General features: G+C 38.7%; 1 protein-coding gene across 3 annotated transcripts in view; it reads right to left on the reverse strand.

Moving 5' to 3' along the window:
- The window catches only part of LOC134529209 (calcium-dependent secretion activator), a 520,687-nt gene that overhangs the window by 42,488 nt on the left and 455,755 nt on the right, over positions 1 to 22,444 (reverse strand). The gene's annotated exons all lie outside the window — the stretch shown is intronic.

Raw genomic sequence — 22,444 nt, forward strand, 5'->3', positions numbered from 1 at the left:
CATTTATTATGAAAATAAATTATACATACAGGAACATAACCGCACATATATCAATACAATTAAAATATACTATAAAAAGTACATAAACACAATTTCTATAACTAATATTCATGATAAATAAATGTTTTTGATTAAATGGAGCAGTATTCAATATCAATCACTAAAGTATAAGATTTAAAAACACATATATTTTTTTATTAGTATGTAGCCTTTTTTAGTCTCCAACCTTCTTTTCATTGTGTGAAAATTTCATTGCATGGTGTGCACGCATCTCAAAAATTCACTCCCATCATTTTTTTCATAACATGCCTAAAGAAGTATAACTTCAATAAAAGTAACTGAAAGCATTCACAGTACCAATGTGATGTCCAGTGGGGTATAAAAGGGAGTAAATTGGCAGTATGTTAGCATGGAGCATGGACGCCCCCAAAATGGCACACGGGCCCGGCTGGAGATTCCAGCTCATGGTGTGACATTGCCCATGAGGGTTACTAAGACTGGTTTCCCCCTGGCTCATGTTTCCACCAAGACCTGACCTGTTCTTCACATTGAGTAAGTAGGAATTTAACACATATGAATCTGATGAGAACTCATCAATTGTCTGTGTTATGTTTCTACAAACTCACTTTTACATGTATTACGGTTACAAAAGACCCACGACACTGAATCAGCTTACAATGAAGTATATGGTCCATGGTCAGACAGTCTGGTCGAGTTAGGTGGTTAAAGCTCTAGCATGTGGAATAAAGTGATCATGTTACACAGTCTACCTTCTGGAGGTAGGCCCTGGAGTTGAAAGAAAAGGTGTTTGAATTAATTTTATTCCAGCACTATATAATCAGTGATAAAATAAAACTGAAGTTCATGAGGTGCTGAACGCATCCTACCACAGTTGGTGTTCATTTAATACTGGGCAGTTGGCTACACCGGAAAATGCTTTAGTCACCATCACTGGATCACACTCTTACCATAAGCTCATTTTAAATCATTCCATAGGTGGAAAAAAAATACTGAATTGAACTCACTAAATTAAGCTATGTTACATGAAGTAGAACATACCACTTGTATACACAAAACAATATAAATTAAAATCAGCTTGGCTACCCATGGATGAGTTCAGACCCAACGACAATATAAATCCAAGTATTACTTAAAAATAGGTTCCATTGGATTCCTTGAGAGTCTGCTGTAAAAAAAACTATTAGTCTGGGGTGGAAATACATTTGAAAATAAACTGTATCTATTGATTACATATTTGAAGGGTATACTGCATTTACACTGCTTCCAGCCCTAGGGGTTTCTTGAATGCTGTTTCAATGCCGGTTTGCATACACGCACCCACACACACATGCATGCACACACATGCATGCACACACACACATACCCACACACACACATTCACACACACACACATACACACAGGAAGCTAAAAAAGAAAAGAGGGGTGCATAAATTGGGCACCACATTGGCCTCTAACTAAGAGCACAGGGACAGAATGTTTTTGCAAGAATAATGCATGGTTTAAAAAGATTGGAAAAAAACATTTATTTATGTATAGCCACAGTGACTTTTCATCTTGCTCGAAGCATACCACCTACCTAAAATCTGCCTTTAAAATTTGACATAAATGGCCACACTTGCACGTGCTGTGCTACGTAATTGGAATATGCCCTGTGCAACGATCAGTGTGTGCCATGTGATGTGATTGTGCATAAATTATTTTGGCATAAGTACTTAGAAAAAATTTTCTTTTATTTCTTCATTTTTACAGTTTTCATGACACCAAGAAAGCACTGTATGATTGTTGCACAGGAGAAGAAAATAATTGGTATAAAATGCAGGAAAGAGTAAAAAAAAAAAAGGTAGTAAAATAAGTTTTTTTATTAACATAATTACTGGCAATGGCAGCTGCTGCATTATCTGCAAAAATGAGAATGCTATGGTGTGTAATAATAAATTGATAGTCCTTTAGAGAATTTCTGAGGACTATGTCTTTGGTGTATAAATCAGATGGTCCCACAGCTGACCTCTCTAGCTTGCTATGGCAATAAGCCTGTGATTATTATTTTCTTCCTTCTTCCCTATTTTGTTTTAGACTCAAATAACATATGCAAGCACAATGTATTTATCCACTAGGAGACTGGCCTTGTAACCAATGCTGAAGCTAACCATATGTGTTGGACACCAGCTGTTATGCATTGGCTTTACCAAAACATGCCACTGAAGTGCCACATTAACATGGGTATATGGAAAACCTGAGTTTGTGTAGATCATTTTGGAATAGCATGACATAATCAGTAGTAAAAACAAAAAAAAACTGCTGATCAACAAGGTTTCACCATCCACGACCAACATAAATCTTGGCCTAAAAGTAACTACCTCAGAAAAAAAAATGCCCATGTAAATAGGTATCAGAAATGTTTATATGCTGAAAATAATTTCTAAACCTGTACACAAAAAAACAAAAGCTCTCTTTGTAACTCGTTTTGATTCATCAGTACATGAACAACAGCTTGTCAATTACATTACCAATTAACTTAATCTCTCTCAAGTAAAAGTAACTAAGCTCCACACCAAACACAACATATATATATATATACTTTGTTCCATATATCTGTGCTGGAAAAGGATTTCAGTAGGATTAATAATATTGTATTCTGGCCTAGCGGCTGCCTCATTAGCATCTTCTACGGGATATTACATCAATAGCAAATTGCCAGCACAATCACATAACTGATGCTCAAGACAATAACAATGCCAGCTAGATGCCTTCCACTAACTGTTACACAGCATCATCACTCTCCAAAGTGGGAGGAGCATGCTCAGCGAATGCCTAAACCTCAGGGAGTGGGATACACTATATCAAAATGTTAGAGGACTTGAAAAAAAATAAACAGAATTTTTTTGAAAATCTAATAAACACCCATTATGGAATAATTTGTCTTACTGAAACCTGGTTTAATGAGTGCAGCATAAACTCACATTACTTTACAGATAATTACGTAATTAATTTTTAGAACAGACAGATATCCCACTTTTACAATGATGTTGACGTCGACCAGGGCTACGCCCTACCTAAGCCTGATGTGCCTCAAGCCACTGCCGACCCCTCTCCTCCCACCGACACCCTCTGTTTCAAACCTCCTGCCAACAAGTGTGTGTGTGCGTGTGTTCGGTCGCCCTGTGTGAACCCTTTCGGCGCCCACCCTAACTGGAGCAGTGGAGACTGCATGTTTTTTAAATAATGTAGTAATACTTAAATATCTGTAATATCTTAATTAACTTGTATTTTTTAAAAGGTTTTAATAGCTATGTTTAACTGTCTTTAATATTAATGTACTAACTGTAAGCTCAGCACTTCCTGCCGCCATGACACCCGGGGCCCGGGGCAGTCTCTTCCGTTCACCGTGCAGGGTTGGACGCATTGCAGCACCTCGTCGACTTCAACTTTTGCTCGTAACCATTGTAACGTTAACATCCGCCGTCGTAACTTTTTTTTAAACCTTTTTCTAATCAACCTTCGAGGCCTACCCCGGTGGCAGACTGTGTAAATTAATTAATTAAAGCTCCCTGGTGCGTTTTAGATTAATCGGCGGACTTATACTTTCGGAGCCAGGCCACGCGGTGTCCTGGTCAGCAAGAAACCTGGACTATGTGCTGTTTTCTGTGTGCTTTGTCAGTGTACGTGTCGGCGCCAATAAAGCTCAATATTCACCCGACTCGTTGCACTTAATTCCCAACCTCGAGTTTCCCAGCACAGAGATGGAGGTGTGTGGGGCGCCTCAAGACCCCACGAGCAGTAACATAGCGTGCCCGCTGCTGAGTGCTAGTGGGGGGAAGTCGAGCCTAGCTCCACATGGGTCACGTCACGGCCCTGGGACAGAGTCGGTAGCCGGGTCCACGTGCCCATCCACGTGGTGGCACCCAAGGTATAAACGTACGCCGATTCTAAACCCCTCCCCCCCCCCCATCAAGACAATGTAAAGAGGTGGTGGTGTGCTGATTGCAGTCAAAAAATACAAATTTTCATCAGTATACTTATTCAGAACTATTATTACCCTGGAATCGAAGTGGTTTGGATTAAAATAAAAACTACTCCAAACAGTTTTTTAACATTAGGCAATTATCTATCTATCTTCCTCCAAAACCAATGCCGAATACCTATGCTATGAATCTTTAAGTCCTTGAAGATAAACTCACCAACTATTAAGATATTTGTTAATTATTGATGATTTCAATGTACCTGGTGTCAATTGGTCCAATAATAATACTTTTAATATTATGCATGCTCAAATCAAATCCAAGGCGCAGTATTTACTTGATTTTATCTAACATATGGGCTTACTACAGTTTAATAAAACTCTATTCTCCAAAGAACTATTGGACCTTTGTTTTACAAATCTGCCATAATATGACATGGAAAAAGCAACTGAAATACTCGTCAAAGATGACTTATTTCATTTTGCCCTAACTATAAAAATTTCTACTAATATTGTTACCTGCTCCACCTTTAGGAATTATAAAAATGGTGATTACTTCAGACAATATAATCAGATCATAATTTGTCTAACTTCTACAATGTTTCTTATGTAAATGCTCTTGTTGAACAGTACCTAGTTTACTACTTGTGTATGTGATAAAAATAATTATTTTATACCAATAACTAGGCCTGTGAGAATATTTGAATTTTTGGATACAAATACGAATACTAAACTATTCGTATTCGATTCAACCTTGAATACTATTACTTAGAAATAACGTATATTCATTTTATTTTAAATACTTGACATGAGCTTGTCATATACCAACGTTCACTGGTGAGATCAAGTCATTTGTGCGATATAAAAACCCTTATTTGATGTTTATTAGCACTTCATAATCCAAAACATTAACAATGAGTGACATTTTAAACATGCAACAAGTATTAAAAGTTTTATTCCGCTACTGTCTAGCTAAAAAGTAAATGGAATAATTCATGTAAACAATTCAAAACACTGCATATTTATCATTACAAACTTGAAAACAAATTATTATTTGTATTCTTTTTGCCACACGCATCATAAGTGGTAAAAATATAAAATAATGTTAACAACCATGGAACTACAACACCACAAAACACGGACACTCCATCGAGATGGGTATTTAAAGAAAAAATCATCGTAGTTTCAACGGCGTATAAATTGATAGTCACAATCAATCTAATACCTTGTGAAACAGAAGCAGCTTACTTGCTGCATATATCTATGATGAAACAGATGTTTTGACTCAAAAGTATATATATATATAAATACGCAAATAATGGTTTAAGATGTAATATGAAAGTAGGAAAAATTGTGTTTATAATATAATATTGCTCAATTCAAATACAATTTACCTGGCTGTCGTTAACAACGAAAACTTATGAATAACTTTAAATACAGTAAGTGAAATAAAGTAAACCAGTGCGAAAAAAATTAAAAATTTTGTTTATAATTTACATGTTTCGAAATAAATTATGTCTGGTACACTTATTCCCGTTATAAAAAAAAGTGTGTGTACTTATGTACACATGTTAGAAGTTATACTTACTTGGCATGATAAAAAACTAACTTTAATATAGCATGCAAATAATTAGGTAATAGAAATAAAATAAAAGGACTGGAGTAATATTATAAATACAGTTGATAAAGTATAAATATAATAAAATTAAAATTTTAAAATAAATACTGAGTATTAAATATAAATATAAACATGTGTATACAACTAAATATTTATTTTGGGAAAAGTTGAGATAAATTTGAATTAATAATAAAAATTAATAAAAATGCTGAATGTTTATTCTAATTTATTAAATTAAATTGTTTATTAATGATGTAATAATTTATAATGCAAATAAATTAGACATATAGCATCATAACCTTACAAACACTGCCATGAAAAAGGCCAGGAGACTACTAAACCTTTGACAGAAACTCCCTGCCAGTGACAATGTAAGTTAACAAGCAACTTGACATTGTTATACATACGAGAACATAACCTAAATTATATAAATACACTTGAAAAAGTTCATAAACACAATTTCTATCACTAATATTCATAATAAATAAATGTTTTTAATGATATGGACCAGTATTCAGTATTAATACCCTAAAGTATATTACTTAAAAGCACATATATAATTTTTATTTGTATGTAGCCTTTTTTCAACCTGTCAATTTTTGTTGCATGCTGCACACGCATCGTAAAAATTCATTCTCATAATTTTATCATAACGTGTCTAAATAAATATAACTTAAAAAAAAAAGGGGGTGGGGGTAACTAATCACAATTTCTACCCCGAGCTAAGGAAAGCCTAGATCCATCCCTGCGTTTTCCCCAATACTTTTGGCAGTTTGGTTGTGTATATGTGGATGTAATTCCTTGCTATCAATGAACTGTAGAGCAAAATTAAATAAATAACCAAAATAAAATTCACAACATGTCTGTGCATGCTAAATATGCAGCTCACTCATTTAATGATCTAACATACATTCATATAACTTTCCAACACATATTATTAAAATACTCACTGTTACTTTCATGTCACCCAGCAAATATCAATAAAAAGTTAGTGAAAACTGAAATTACGTAATATTTTATATATGTCACTTAAGAACTATTTAACTAATGCTTGCATTGCTCAACTTATGTTACAATGTGCCATATTCTGAAACTTTTGGAGTAATTCTTGACCAGAGCCACATGCAACCACATTAATATAACTCTTATATAATAGTAATATAAAAGTGACTTTCTTATAAATATAAGCAGAGAACATATGAAGAATTACAATAACTCCTTTCTAAACCATTCTAGATAAAATAGTTTAAAGAAAGTAGTTAGGTACCTAGAAATATATGTTAGAAAAACAATTATAATATTTATTTAGTATACTTAAATAATTCTCTTCCTTTATTGAAGTTTTAATTTAAACATTATTATTTGAACACTTTGAGTTCCTCCCTTTAGTTAAGGACAAGCATGTGTTCATTTTTTCCCAGTGTCCTTTCTCCTGCACTTTCATCAGTCCTGCCAACCTCCATCCACAAAACTTCCTTAATCACAACACATATCTTCCTTGAGAACCTATCATCCTTCACAACAGTACAAGATAAGTAGTTTAACATTCACATGAACATCAACACATATACAGAAGTTTATAGCTTTTAAATTCAGTCTTTCTGTAGGTCTTACTTCTATGCCGCTTATTGTCCTTAATAGTGAGGCGTTGGGCACACCTCTAGCTATTTCTGACTCTATTATTTGGGAACTGGATTATTTATTTAAACCATTTTGATGCTAACTCATTGTACAGCTGTGAGTTTGTTTAGCAGAACCATCTAAAAAGCCTATTTATTTGAGTGTTTAAGTATTTATTTACACTGTTTGTTTGTTTTGGTGTGTGCAATGCTTATTGGCTAAGGACTGTTTAAAACTGTCCGCACAGAAAGGGAGAGCTACCATAAATTATATGAGGAGTGCAAGGTATAAAGTAGGTACCATAACAGTGTGTGTAGGTGTGCCAATTGTTTAGGGGGTAATGCATGTGAATTCTGGTATATTGCATCAACGCGCGAGCTACACACGCATGCGTGAAGAGCTGATCTGTACCAATGCCTTACCTGGGGACCATCCCCGGAATCACTACAAAAGTCTTCAAAAAATTACTAGAAGAAATTTACAAAAAATTAACAATACATGCACCACCCAGGATTTGAACCCGGATCGCAGGAATGGGAATCTTGCATGATACCACAACGTGGAGGTGCAGACTTTGCCAGTAGAGCCCCAGGGAGTTCCAACAATGACTTGGCGGCGAAATCTCCACGAAGCGGGGTGCTCAATGGTGTGAACTACGAGGCTGGCCATGATTGGGCACTGGGCCTTCCAACTACCTGTCCTGTACTAGAGTGGAGCACCATCGCTGAGAAGACCGCAAATACGCATGTAAGAACCGCGCCAACTTGGGTGCAAGTACGGCAGACACACACAAGTTTGTAAGAGAGTCTGTAATATTTTGGCTTTGGGTTTTGACAGACTCAGTTTCAGACGCTTGTACATTTTGAAAGTCTGAACATGCGAGGCAAAGTGAAGTCTACTTTGTAAACTTGCTGCAACAAATTGACGTAACTTTTTCGTTAACACATAATTTTGAACCTCCATGCACAAAGTTAAATAGCTATAAACTTTGAAACAAGCAGCTATAAAGGAACTATCACCAGTTTTTAGCTACTGTGGATTTTAGATCGTCAGTCCCGCATAATGCAATTGATCATTAAGTGTTATGTGACTACAAGACAGCTCCACATGCACAAACCTTTGACCTGGTGCACAAACTGCTTAGAGTAAACCAGCCTTAGACCTCCCGTTGTGTCACTGCCAGAGCAAGGTGGCACGCCAAGGTAACCGACTCGCTACCTTAAGTGAATATTTTATAAATCGTTCATGAACTTATTTTTGCATGCAGAAAACTCTGGGATTTTTTAATAACTTTAACCTGCGTTTCTGCTCACTCATTTCTACGATGAAGCAGGAACCCTATGATTTATTTCCCCAGTATTTTCACAGGTAACATGAACTAACTGAACTGAGTGTCATAGTTTTTTTGATGGCTCAATTATTTTGGACTTAGGCATTTTGTATCCATTGGGGGACGTGGTGCAGCGCAGCGAGACTGAAGCTGGACTTAGCCGTTTTCCATGCACCTGCCATTTCAGTGCAAATTGGTTTTATCTACTCTGCCCCGAGGCATTACAAAATAAAGAGTTGGAAAATTTCTGCAAACATGGTTCACCTTCACATTTGATAACCCATGGAGACAATAAATTTTGGCCTCCAGTAGGTTAGAAGTAGTTTTTTTAAATTTTGTTCACGATATTTGCAAAGAATTTGCAACATCCTTACTAAAATTTATAATAATTTTTGTTACTAAAGTGATGAGATCCAGAATCAAGCCATTTTTTTTTATTTATTACGATGAACTTAAGTAATGCCCTCTGTGACCAACTTCCAGTAGCTCGACCCAAAGTTATCGCGACAGCATGTGGTGTTCCCTGTTTTGGACTAATTTGTTAGTTATTTCTTGGTCGTACCCTCAGGTGGGGGTTACAGTGGAACTCTTGATGGTTGTGTTCCCTGTGACACTGACATCTGTGGCCTTCCTTTCATCCTTCCCTTTCATCTTCAACCCCTCAGGTTTCCTCTTTTGAACCTGGTACTCCCACCATTGTAGGTTATGCCTGATGGTCTAGTCTGAGACCCTAATGTTGATATTATAGTTCAACTGCTCTTTTACGGTATTCAAATTATGTTTTTTTCTTCTGATTATTCTTTATTTATTTATTTATTTATTATTTATTTATTAAAATTTGTGACATGCACACCAACAGCCGAAGCTTTAGAGGTGTGCACAGAACAAGTAATACAAACACGACACATACAAGCGAATAAATACAACATAAACAGGATAATAAAAGACGACACATACAAGCGAATAAATACAACCTACACAGGAAAATAAAGGACGACACAATAACAAACAAAACAAAACAAAACAGCAACTGAGATAATTTTAACTAATTGATCTAAAATTGGAAGAATAAACAGGATTATAAAATTACTCAGAATATTAGGGTAATCATAAAAATTAAAATTTGAAGTTTTTAATAAAATTTTCATATTTATTGAAATTTGAGATAAGTCTGTAAATTAAATCATTATTATTGTGTAAGGAACATAATAGGGATCGAAGGCGGCTTTTGAACTGCGGGACTCGAATACCAGAGTTATCAAGTAAGTATAAGCAATTAATTTTTGAACTATAGCACTTAAACACAAACAGGGCATCCAGATGGATGCGACGATTTGAAAGAGATTCTAATTTGGGTAATTGATGGTGTCTAGAACTAATTATTTTGAAAAATTTATTTTGTATGGATTCAATTTTGTCACTGTCGGTGGTGTTAATACTGTTCCAGATAACTGAGCAATATTCGAGTTTACTTCTAACTAAGGACAAATAAAGAGTAAGAATGGATTCAATATTAGATGCATAGTAAGTTATATAATTTATTAAATATAAGGTTCTACGGGAAAAGGATACTAAAGAATTAACATGTTGATGAAAGAATAGTTTGGAATCAAGAATAACACCAAGATCTTTTATACTAAGAGATTTGGAAATTTTTGAGTTGTCAAGAAAATAATCATATTTAACTGGATGAATTTTCCTTGTGAAAGAAATAATTTTTGTTTTATCTTTGTTAAGTGAAACTAAATTCATTTTGCACCAATTATCAATTTCAGTAATATCAGATTGAAGAAGCAGACAGTCATTTAAGGAGGAAATTTCTCTGGATATTTTAAGATCATCAGCAAACAGAAAACCAGTAGTATGATGAAGAACTTTAAAAATATCATTGATATAAATATTGAATAATAAGGGAGATAAAGTACCCCCTTGAGGCACACCAGAAGTAGCATGATATAAAGTAGAAGTTTTTTTATTAAGTGAAACAAAGAAACATCTATCTTTAAGGTAACTAGTAAACCAGGTTATATAATTATTACAGAGACCGAAGTTAGAAAGTTTAGCTAGTAAAATGGAGTGATTGACAGTATCAAAGGCTTTAGCCAGATCAAAATAACATGCATCAACCTGCCCCCTTGTTGTAACTTTATTGTATATAGGATTAATAAATGAGAGAAGATTAGTAGAAGTTGTCATACTATTTCTAAAGCCATGCTGATTAGGAGCTAATCTGTTGTTTATTGGAAAGTTAATATGTTTAAATATTATTTTTTCAAAGATTTTAGTAAAGCCATTTAATAATGATATAGGCCTATAATTAAATACACTGAGTTTACTACCCTTTTTATGTATGGGAATAACCTTAGCTATTTTCCATTTAGTGGGAAATACTTGTGATTTTAGACTTGTATTAAATAGATGCAACAATAGAGGCATTAGAATAAAAGAGCAGCCTTTAATAATGAAATTTGGTATACCGTCAGGACCAGTAGACATAGTTGGTTTTAATGATTTAATTCCCCATAAGACCTGGCTTTCTGATAAGAATGATACAGGAATTGAATCGTGAATAATATCGGGATCAATGATACGAGGGTGGTTGGTGGATGGTACATATACACTAGCAAAGTACTTAGCAAAGACATTAGAAAGAATACCAGGATCATTACAGATATCACCATTGACATTAAGAGAATGGGATTCACTATAACCATTTTTCATAACATTGACATATCTCCAGAATTTTTTAGGGTTATTCTTAACCTTATTATTGATACTACGATTCCAATTAGTTTTATCACGCTTAATAAGATTTTTAACTATTGCTCTATATTTAGAGAAAAGAAGGTAATACTGAGTATTATTGTTTCTTTTATAGAGTTTATGAAAGTGTTTTTTAGATTTTAAGGCATGAATTAATTCACCAGAGAACCAATAAGGATGTTTAGAGGCCTTACGTGTGGATAATGGAATGTGAGTATTGATTTTATCACAGATACAAGATGTAAGTTGATCTACAAGAGCATCTACATCAGTGGTGTTATAATATTCATCCCAATTGTGGGTTTTTAGAGAGTTATAAAGGCTTAAGTAATCACCAGCTTTGTAGTTTCTGAAAATAGAATCTGGAGTAAAATTGTGTGAGGTCGCCTCAATAAGTAGTTTAATAAGTAGGGTAGGATGATAGATATCCTCTTTGACCAGAGATTCAACAGCTTTTTCAACCACACAATGGGATAGATTAGAAATACAAAGATCTAGAAGATTATTGGAAGATTGTATTAGGTTGTGCTGAAATAAATCCAAATTAGATATGAAATCAAGCAGGCACTGAGCCTTGGATCTGACATGTGCACGGGCAATATTGAAATAGTGATTTCCTTTCCAATCTATCCCAGGTACATTGAAGTCACCTAAGATAATCACATTATCATGAGAATTAACGAGTTTTTGTTCAAGAGCTTCAAAATACAATGTGAATAGATTAGGTGATGTAGTTGGAGGAAGATAAATATTACCCAATGTTAAGTACTTATTAAAGGCAATTTTAATATTAATCCATACGGCTTCTACTCCACGATAGTCATATAATTGAATTAGCTGAACAGAAGGGAATTTATGTTTGTTCACTGCGATCAACACTCCGCCACCACGTTCCATTGATGAGAGTAGCGGATCCCTATCAGTTCTAAAAATAGAATAATTATCGGTGAAATAATGAGCATTGATACATCTTTCGTTGAACCAAGTTTCTGTTAGACAATTATGTCATACTGAGTATTAATAAGATTATCAAAGAATTCAACTGATTTTGTTCTAAGTCCTCTAACATTCTGATATGCAATTTCCCATTCATTAAGATTGGGCATTCACTGGGAAGTGAGTAGGAAGCACTCCTCCAGGCCCTGGCATAGAAGTTGCTGGCATAAAAGGTGACGATGTACTGCAGGAACTTGGAGGTAATTGGGTAGAATTACCGAGAGCTTCAGGAGATGAATTAGTACTAACAATTTGGTCTTGATGAAATGAAGTACAATCTAGGTTTAAACAACTCTGTATATCTATAATAATTACTTTTCAGTTTTCTTGTATTGAGGATTGATTGAATGACCAAAGGGATCTATCAAAATCTCTCTTTTGGTGAAACTTGGCTTCTATGTGTATAGCTATAAACATGTTTCTATCCACAGTTTGAGGTTGGTATGCATTACTTGCAATCTACATCTGGGTTTTTGACCCATTAGTAGTTGAGCAGGAGAGCTAGAATGAAGTTTAGGTCAGACAGCTGCATAATTCCCTATGAAAAAAATCTGAAGAAGGGGTATACTGGGTAGCTAATAAATGTTTGAAAATTTTTGATTGCAGCCACCAATTGACCATTGCTATAAACAAATATTGGGCTGATGTAAATAGTTTTGTGGATGGAGGTTGGCAGGACTGGTGAAAGTGCAGGAGAAAGGACACTGGGGAAAAATGAAGACATGCTTGTCCTTAACTAAAGGGAGGAACTCAAAGTGAGATCGTGAGTCACATGTTTGTTGATATGGATCTGGCAGAGTGTAATAGGACAAACAATCTTATAGACTACTAATCGAGGTACCGTGCCCAGAGATATTTCCGATGCCAGCCATCACAACTTAAATAACAATAATATTGTAATATAAGGCCACATTCTCTCAAAAACATTTCTTGATATTGAAGTGACCCAAGTGAAAACAAATCACAATTACCTTTTTCATTGTGACTAATCACCATGGTAGTTCCTCTCATCAATAAGCCTTCTGTGATGGTGATTTTCCCCATGTATTTTAATACTTATTTCTGACATGTGGGTTTCTGAGGGCAACCCTTCTGGATTAATAGTCACACCAGATCATTATAGAGTAGTGTCAGAGGCCTGAGCTTGTAGCACCTGTCTAATCCATGTCTGAAGCTAAAAATTTTTTCATGAACTATGATACAATGTCCTCAATCTCATTTACTGTAGTTTACAAAGGAGCTCTTAAAAATGCATCTGGCATGTAAAACTGCTTGCCTGAAACAAGTTGTATGTAGTAGGTTCATCTTATTTACCTAATTCTGTCCCTCTGCAATCTTAGCCATTACAGTAAATTCTTGATTAATTGGGACCTAACAATGCTTCAATAATTACAAACCTGTAAAAAAACCTGGATAATCCGTTTCATGGTAAAGGCTGCCCTCGAATTTGGGTCACACCATATATTTGTCGTCAGAAGAATTGTGAGCGCAAGTGAAGTCTTTATGTACTGTCTCAGCTTATTGGGATGTTAAAAATATGGAAATGTGTTGCCATGCAGTTTTTTCTCAGTTTGCTGGAGAGGCTGCAGTCACCCTCTTCTCTTTCCCCCTTTCTTGACCCGTTATTCCTTCTTCTCAGTTCCTTGTCCTTTCATAAAACTAACAACCAGAAGAGAAACTTGTACCAGGCTGGAGTAATATATAATTAAGTAGCACTTCAATAAACCAATTCTCTGAGGCGTGCTTTTCACGGACTGAACTTAGGAAGGTTTCCATAAATATAAATCAAAGAGGGATGCTGCAATATGTGCGCACCTTGCGGAGCCGTGGCTGCAGTGTTTGTCATGAAATGTAGTAGTTAAAAGCGTGGCGTCATGAACACCTGTCATAATAGACCCGTGAAGATTGCCTCCACATTGACTTCAACCGGGGACCTCACAGCTTGCCAGCACTGCTAAGTAATTCCGTTAAATCTTAATCATCTTAAATCTTTCGTTCATAATTCCTCGGGGCTTCTCTCGGTCGAGGGGACTGTTTACTTAATTGTATGAGTGACCACTATGATCCTTTTTATGCTAATTACCGAATTGTAGTGTGTGACCAAGTGGTCAGGTCGCACCACGTGAACCGATTCGTGCCACAGGCATTGTGTGATATAATCAAAGGTGTAGGCGAAGTAGCAACTAATAAACCAGGGAATACAATTTTATTTGTATTTGTTTATTTCAACATCCTGAGTGTGACGGTGTGTGGGACACTGTAAGAGCCCACTGCGTAGGTGAAGAGCGTACCCGACGCTGAGAGCGGACCAGTGGCGAGTACTAGGATTGGCTTTAGGGGGGTTAAAATCATGCCTCACATGGGTGACGTCACGGCCCTGAAAAAGAGTCTCTCCTGGGTCCATGCCCCTTGCACGGTGGCGCCCACAAATTGATCTCAGTACATGTATCGACGCGAACCCCCGCTTAGCATAAGGACGGTTAGGCCGCGGCCATGTCAACGTATACTGCTAATTCACAGTCATTTACAACAGACGACGAGGGAAACTACAATACTGCTTAAGATAAGATAGCGCAGACTCTGCACACATACACAAATTCTGGCCACCCCCCCCCCCCCCCCCCTCTCGGCCCTGTGTCACTTCCTTCAGCTGAATGCCAGCCAGAGCAGTGCCTGCCGGGCCGAGGGGCAGGCGGAAAGTAGTGGTACGTGAAACAAACAGACAGAGACTGGAGACGTGAAGCAGCAGTCAGGGCATCCCCCTCGAGTTTAATGGTTGATGTGACCGCTGAGGGGATGGACGACATGAAGGGTCAGACCAAACAGCTTTCAGACTAGGTAACAGTGTGTTTAAAAATAAAGGGCCAATCGATGAAATACGTTACAGAGTTAACATTGCTTTTATACAACTTCAGAATTTAACAAACTAATAATCAAACTAAATTTAACCATGGACAACCGAAAACAAGGTAATCCGGGTTTGGATAATTGATAGTTTTCTGTAATTTAGGTGGCCAGAGTTTGTTAGCTCTTAGTGTGAAGAATATGAATCTGCACACTAGAAAAGAGTGCATTTTTGTGAGTAAGCTTGTCAGGTTTTAGAGAGTCATGAAATATGCAGTGAAGGTTGACAATTTGTCATGCCAGTAAAGAATTTGGAAATGGTTTGAGGAGAAAAAATGTGTGGGTCAAGAAGCTAGGGCAAAGAAACATAGGACATGCTATAAGTATATTAAAGGAGGCCTTTTTACAGCAGTTAGTCATAATGGACAGCCTCGCAAAACTTGTAAGCACCAATAGGTTTGGAAGAAAAGGAACTGGAAGCATTAGTTGATACCAGGACCAGTAATGGCTACATTAGGCAGAAATTTTTTAGTATTTTAGTAAAGGAAAAACCTTAGTTGAAGAGGAAGTTGCGTACTGAGAAGGAAAAAATGTGCATTGCTGATAGACACTTTTTCTGGAAATTTATCTTAGGTTGCTAGTGCAGGTATTAAATTGAATGTTAAAATTTATTTTGATAGTCATATTTCAACTGGTATCATACATAGGCATTAGAGGTATGTATTATGTTTGCTTATTCTAAAAATGTAACTAATATTTCTAGTTTTTTTGATAGGTTAACATAAAGTTTAATGCACATTTTTGAAGTCAATACTTTTTTTTAATTTTAATATTCAAACAGTATTGGTATTGTAATTTAATTCTAGAATAATTTGTAACTGAGAATATTTCTCTAGTGCTGCATAAAGGTTAGGAAATCCCACATGTGCACAGGCAGTGGTTTAGTTGTGAAATCAGTCTCTATGAATTTGGCTGGCTAGAAAACCCAGCAGAGCAATATAGAAGAATGTTGGCAGTAAATTATTTCTTTAGACAACCAGAATGAACCATGATGAGTAAAATTTTACTCTATAAACTCAAAGAACATTGGTTGTATTTACTAGCCTTGTGAAGCTGACCTTGAAAAGAGTATGGTGCTGTGATTAATAGGTTGAAATATGTGAAAAGCCTCAGCAAAGGTAGTCACATTGTCTTACCAGTTTGTTGCTTGATGTTGCTTGTGGTGGCTCAACAAATAATATAAAAGAGAGTATCGAGACGGACAATTTAATGCCTACTGGTAGAGAGAGGCCAGGCCACACATAACCTTTTCAGACTTTTTATCTACAAATTTTGTGACTCCAGGCATGGGGTAAGGCAAAGGGCAATGGTCGTCATCCCACAGAGGCAAGATGCCTCTGCCAGTACCTTGTTGAAAACTTCCACTAGGGATAGATAAATCACGTCCGTTACTTTTAATATTTTCCTTGGCATGGTTAAAAATTAATATTTGTTTTCAAGTGACAAAAAGTATTGGTGTTTCTGTATTTTATAAACAACTGAATGAAACAGTGATTTAGTATGCATTTTTTACGATTGCCAAAGAATAAAATTCATAAAATTTTAATAAGTCTTTTTTTAAAATCAGAAACTCATTCTAACGTTCACTTGTGGAGAGAAATTAACTTCAAAATTGAAATAATGGATATTCTGTTTACAGTATTCAATATACAAGTGATATTTTTTTTATTATGTTGGGTTGCATCTGGCCGACCTGACTTGACATCTAAGAAGCAACCAAGAAATAAAACACAAGAGTTAATGAAGAATTTTACTAAGTAATTACAGCCAATATAGGTAAATGATCAGAAATGCCTTACAAGATAGATGTGATCGATGAGAAATTGGTAAATTGTATGCCCTACCAGTATTCTCCAAACAAAATGGGGGCTTTCAGGGAAATAGTATCGGAATTTAGAGGAAGTAGCTTTTAAATCCCAGTATGTGTCGCAAGATTTTCTGAACAAAAATGCTGGGAAATTTAGACTGGTTTTGGAATACCTAAGCCTTGACAATAAGATTCGGTTGGATACTTTTCCCATGCCAAAGATGGAAGTAGTTTTACAATATCTAAGGCAAGCAAAAAACTTTATGGGACTGTACCTGAATGCTACATTTCACTTACCTGTGCGAGCTCCCAAAAGTAAAAATCACACAGGTTTTGTTACCACATAGTACCACTATGAATGGGGTAGGGTGCATTTGGGGTGAATTTTGGGGCTCAATGTTTGTAAATGGTGTAATAGTTTATATACTTTCTAAATAAAATTTCAGTGTACTTCACTAATTTATGAAGAACAAAACAAACATGGTAAACTATTCTTCGAAAAACTAAGAGATCCTGGATTTACAGTTTATCAAGCATTGTTAGGTACTTCAGGAAATAAAGTTTTTAAGATTTATTATTTCTGAGGGGAAAATGGTGATGAACAAACAGAAGATAGTGAATTTTCCCAAATCTAAAAATATAAATATGAAGTCCAATTCCTAGGCATGTTTGAATATTTCTGTGTTTCATTAAGGATAATGCATTGATGTGTGGACTGTTCAACAAATTTAAAAAAGATTTATGATTCAAATGGGGAGAGAAACAAAGAAAGGCCTTTTGACATCTTAAGTAAACCATAACCCACATTCCTCTGCTAGCCTTACTGGATTTTGAAGAGAAATCTATAGTTCAGGTAAATGGTTTTTTCATTGGTTTTGTTTCTTTTTTATATCCCCGTGCACACCCTAGTACCATCTATATGAGGTGTTGGTGTGCATTCACAACTGAAATAAATAAATAATAAATAAATGTACCCATTTAGGCCTTGGATGCAGTACTACTGCAAGAATTTGACTGAAGCTTGCAACCAATTATATTTGATGGTAGAACCCTCAACAAAATTGAACAGTGTAGTGCATCTGAAAAGAATATGTTGGCTTGCATTTTTGCAGTAGAGGGTTTCAAAAGATTTTTTTGGAACACGACTCTTTCGAACTATTGAACCAACAATTAGGCGCTCACATGGTTATTTTCTCACCCTGGATTGTGCAGCACATACAGTTTAAGTACTAAAGATTGATGTCGACCGGGGCTTCGCCCCATAAGCCTGGTTGGGCTAAACTCCCTTCTTTGACCTAGTAAGTAGTCGTGTGTTTTCAAACAACGCGCCACGAACTACTGGAAGACGGCATTTTAAGCTCAGTGCTTCTTCAGTATACCAACAGCGCCATAGTGGACCGGAACTGAACTAACTTTGATCCTGTATGAACTGTATGTTCACATGTAGCTAAGTAATAAGAGGGCATGTCATTTTATGTTAGTATTTTAAGAGTGCTTTTCTTGTTCATCCGCGGCACATAACTAAACTAGTGTAATGGTTCTGTGGAAGATCACATGTTGCCTGTGGGAGTGCGCCCAAGAGACTGCAACTAGCAACGGTCGAGGTGAGACGCATACACACCTCGGGGACTTCACTCATTTGCATCGCCGAGCTGTACTTACATCTGTTAACGTAATTCAATCTGAATCAATTTAATATTATCCTCGGGACTCGGCTCGGCCGGCAGACTGTTCAATTCAGTATTTTTCCCTTAGCAGGACTTTGCCAGACAGCTAAGCGCTATCATCTTGTGTGACCACCGTGTGGTCCGGCTCTCGCCTAGCTCAGTTGGTGCTTTGGGTACTGTGTAACCTGATGTTGAAGTATGATAAAAAAACTGTACTGAGTTCACCGTGTTATTTACTGACCCTGTACCAGCTCTCCCAGGTATCAAGTATGTGGGACGCCTTTAAGAGACCACTGGAATGTGCAACCATCTTCGTCATGTGTAAGCGTTCCCGACGCTGAGAACGGGCCAGGTCTGTGAGATAATTGGAGGCTAGGAGGGACCGAATCTCGTTCCCTACATAGGCGACGTCGCGCCCTGAGACGAGTCTCTGCAAGGTCCGTGTGCCCTTATCATACGGTGGTGCCCAAATTCACGACCGTTGACAATTTACACCCTCCGGAACCACAAAAAATGGCTCACAAGATTGTGGGGCGAGATAGATAAGCTACTGTAATTGCCAGACCTGTACGAGTGAGTGGTGAGTTGTGTGGTTGTGCGACAGAACGAGAACAACACGAGTGTGGCCCATGTGATCGACCGGCATGGAATTAGGTACTGTGTTACATATACGAGTTTGCAACCATGCCTGAGTTCATGGGACTTCTATTAGACTCAAGTGCTTCTCTGGACCTGAGTGAGATGTACTGTGCAAAGTATACACGGTAATGACACGTGGTCAGACTCATAGGGACTATGTGGGCAGACTCATAGGGGCCACGTGGTCAGACACGTGTATGTGTCTTGAACCGGGCAAAGTAACACCGTTCGCGGCTGAATTTTGAAATGTACTGAACCTAGCTGTACTAGAAAGGCAAGTGACAGGGGATGGTACATAAACTGCCGAGCTTTACACATCTGTTGTGGGTTAACGAAGCGGAGTCCGCCTCATTCCAGGAGTATTGGTACACCTGTAGCAAGTGTAGGGCCGTAAAATCAAAGGCGAGCGACGCGCGCGGCCGGGATCCCACAAACATCAGGGCCCCGACAACAGCCATGGCAGACATTAGAATGACTCCAGTAGGACACGTAGACTTACCTGAGTGCACTGGGAGGACGAGCGATGACCCGGGGTAGTTCCTGCAGGTCTGCCGGGAGCGACTGGGTCGGTATGGAGTACCGGACCTTGAGTGATCAGAGCGTGTAGGCGGAGTATTGAGAGGTGACGCAAAGATGTGATGGGACATCGTGCACGAGTTTGACATGGCGTGGGAAGAATTTTCCAGACAGTTCGAGTCCCGGTTTGCGGACGTCAGGTCAAAAATGAGAGTGCGCTCGGAGCTGTACTGTCTTAAACAGGGCAAGCTGAGACTACAGAGGCGTTTATCGTGAAGAAAATCCGGATGTATAAGTGACTGTTTCCAACGAGCAAGCCGAAAAAATTGCTAGAACACATGTTTGAACAGATGCTTCCCGAAATACCTACGCTGTGTGACGCACCAGTCAGCTGAGGAGTTCATCCAGTACGCTCACGCTGTGCAGCAGGACCAAGACCACCACTACAAATTCCACCCAGAGCGAGACAGTGACGGCGGCCGAAAAGAATGCACTCGAGCGGTAAGTTACGCCCCGCAAAAACAGACCCGGCAAGCCGGACCAGGGAGACTGTTCACCACCTGCTTGGCTGAGATGTGCCATTGGCAGGGGCCAACCACCTTGGTGCCACATGTCCAAAAGGCATACTATACTGGCACCAGGATTGCCTTGTGTGGAACAACTTACGACCAGAATTTGTGGGCGCGCTGTCAAGGCCCTTGTTGACACAGCGGCCAGTCACAGTTGCATCGCGGTGAGACTCGTCGTGCCATCACAGTTCGAGCCCCGGCCGGGCCGACTCCAGCTGGCCACCTCGGGAGACGCCTGCCACACGCAGGGTGTCGCAACACTGCACGTGGATGTGCAGGACCAGTGATCGACCATGACTGCCTTGGTGGTCGACAACTTGCGGGACGACGTCATCCTGGGGGTGCCATGGCTGCACGAACGGATGCCAATATCGAGTTACGAGCTGGATGTGTGCATGTCGGCACCCAGGGCCATTGCATTGGATAATACCTTGGACACTCACCGCCCGTAGCTCAGGGTAAGGTCAGTCTCGATGAGTTCAAACTTGGAGTTCCTCATGAGCTCCGTGCAACGATCCAGAGTGAAATTGACCAAAAGTGTATTCTGTTTGCCGTTAAAACATACCACAATAACTGAGCTTGCCATCCCAACCCATCCTCACGAACCCACGTTCATACCCCCCCGAAGTTACGGACATACAGAGAGACAGACCATCCTAGACCAAGTCCAGGAAATGTTGCGTGATGGCATCATCGAACCTAGGGAGAGTCCCTACAACTTTAAGGTCGTCGTACTGCGGAGAAAAAGGACGGGAAGTAAAGTTTATGCATAAACTTAAAACCGAAAAATAAAGTCACAGTAAATGCCTCCCCCCTTCCACCCCCCCCCCCCCCCCTTTTGGAACATGGCTGACACACTGGCCGGACTAGGGTATGCAAAAATATTTTTTCGCTCGATTTAAAGTCAGCGTACTGGCCGGTGCCTGTACGGCCCGAAAACCGTCAAAAACAAGCCTTCACGACTTCGGACGGGCGTTGGTTTCAATTCTGGGCCGTGCCATTTAGTCTCCAGGATGCCCCCGCGACATTTCAGAGCTTGATGATGTGAGTCCTAGATAACTGTTCCGAGAAATTTGCGGCTGCATACCTGGATGATATCATAATATGGTCTCAGACGTGGAAGGAACACACGCACCACCTAGCACTAGTTCTGGAGTGCCTCGCCATGCATGACCACACGTGCAATCGCGAGAAATGCCACCAGAGAACCACGGAATTGGATTTCCTCGGACTAGTTGTTAATGCTGAGGGGAACAGGCTGACTGACAAGCAGCTAGGGGTCATTATCAACAAAGACCCGCCGCCCACGCGGAAACAGCTTCAGCGGTTCCTGGGACTGGAAAATTGGTTACGCGCGTTTATCCCGGAATTCTTGGTAGTGGCGGCACCTTTGACAGAACAGCTGTCCCGGAAAAGGCCCTTCCGGTGGACCATAGATGCGCAGTGCGCCTTTGGTGAGTTGAGACGCCGATTCCAGCGATGCCCCCTGCTAGCCCGGCTGGACCCAAACAGACAGCTGATAGTTAAGATGGATGCGAGTCAAGAAGGCATAGGCGCCATCCTATTGCAGCTGGGCGACAACAATGAGCCTAGGATCACAGTGCTGGTGCGAAGTTTGGCGACTTGGAGCGGAGGTACAGTATGAATGTGTGCGAATGCCTAGGCATGGTGTGGGCCGTTACACAATACCGACCTCACCTAGAGGGACAACAGTCCGTGTTGAGGACAGACAGTAAGTGTTTTAATTGGCTGGCGACCATGCAGGGATGACGGTCCAAACTTACACGTTGGGTCATGTTACTCCAGGCACAAGACTTTGTCATAGACCACGTACCAGGAAAGCAGAAGGAGCTAGCAGACGAATTTTTCCCGGAACCCTGACGACACAAAAACTGCGCATGAAGATTTTGAGTGAGAGGAGTTGTTACCACCTACTAGTGGATGTGGCACCACCAATACATAGGTATATACACCGAGCGCAACTCTGTGTGCAATCAACCCTGTCAACTGGCCCACTCACCCTACAGGTGCCGAA

Source organism: Bacillus rossius, chromosome 2 (assembly GCF_032445375.1).
Source record: "Bacillus rossius redtenbacheri isolate Brsri chromosome 2, Brsri_v3, whole genome shotgun sequence".
Lineage (NCBI taxonomy): Eukaryota > Metazoa > Arthropoda > Insecta > Phasmatodea > Bacillidae > Bacillus > Bacillus rossius.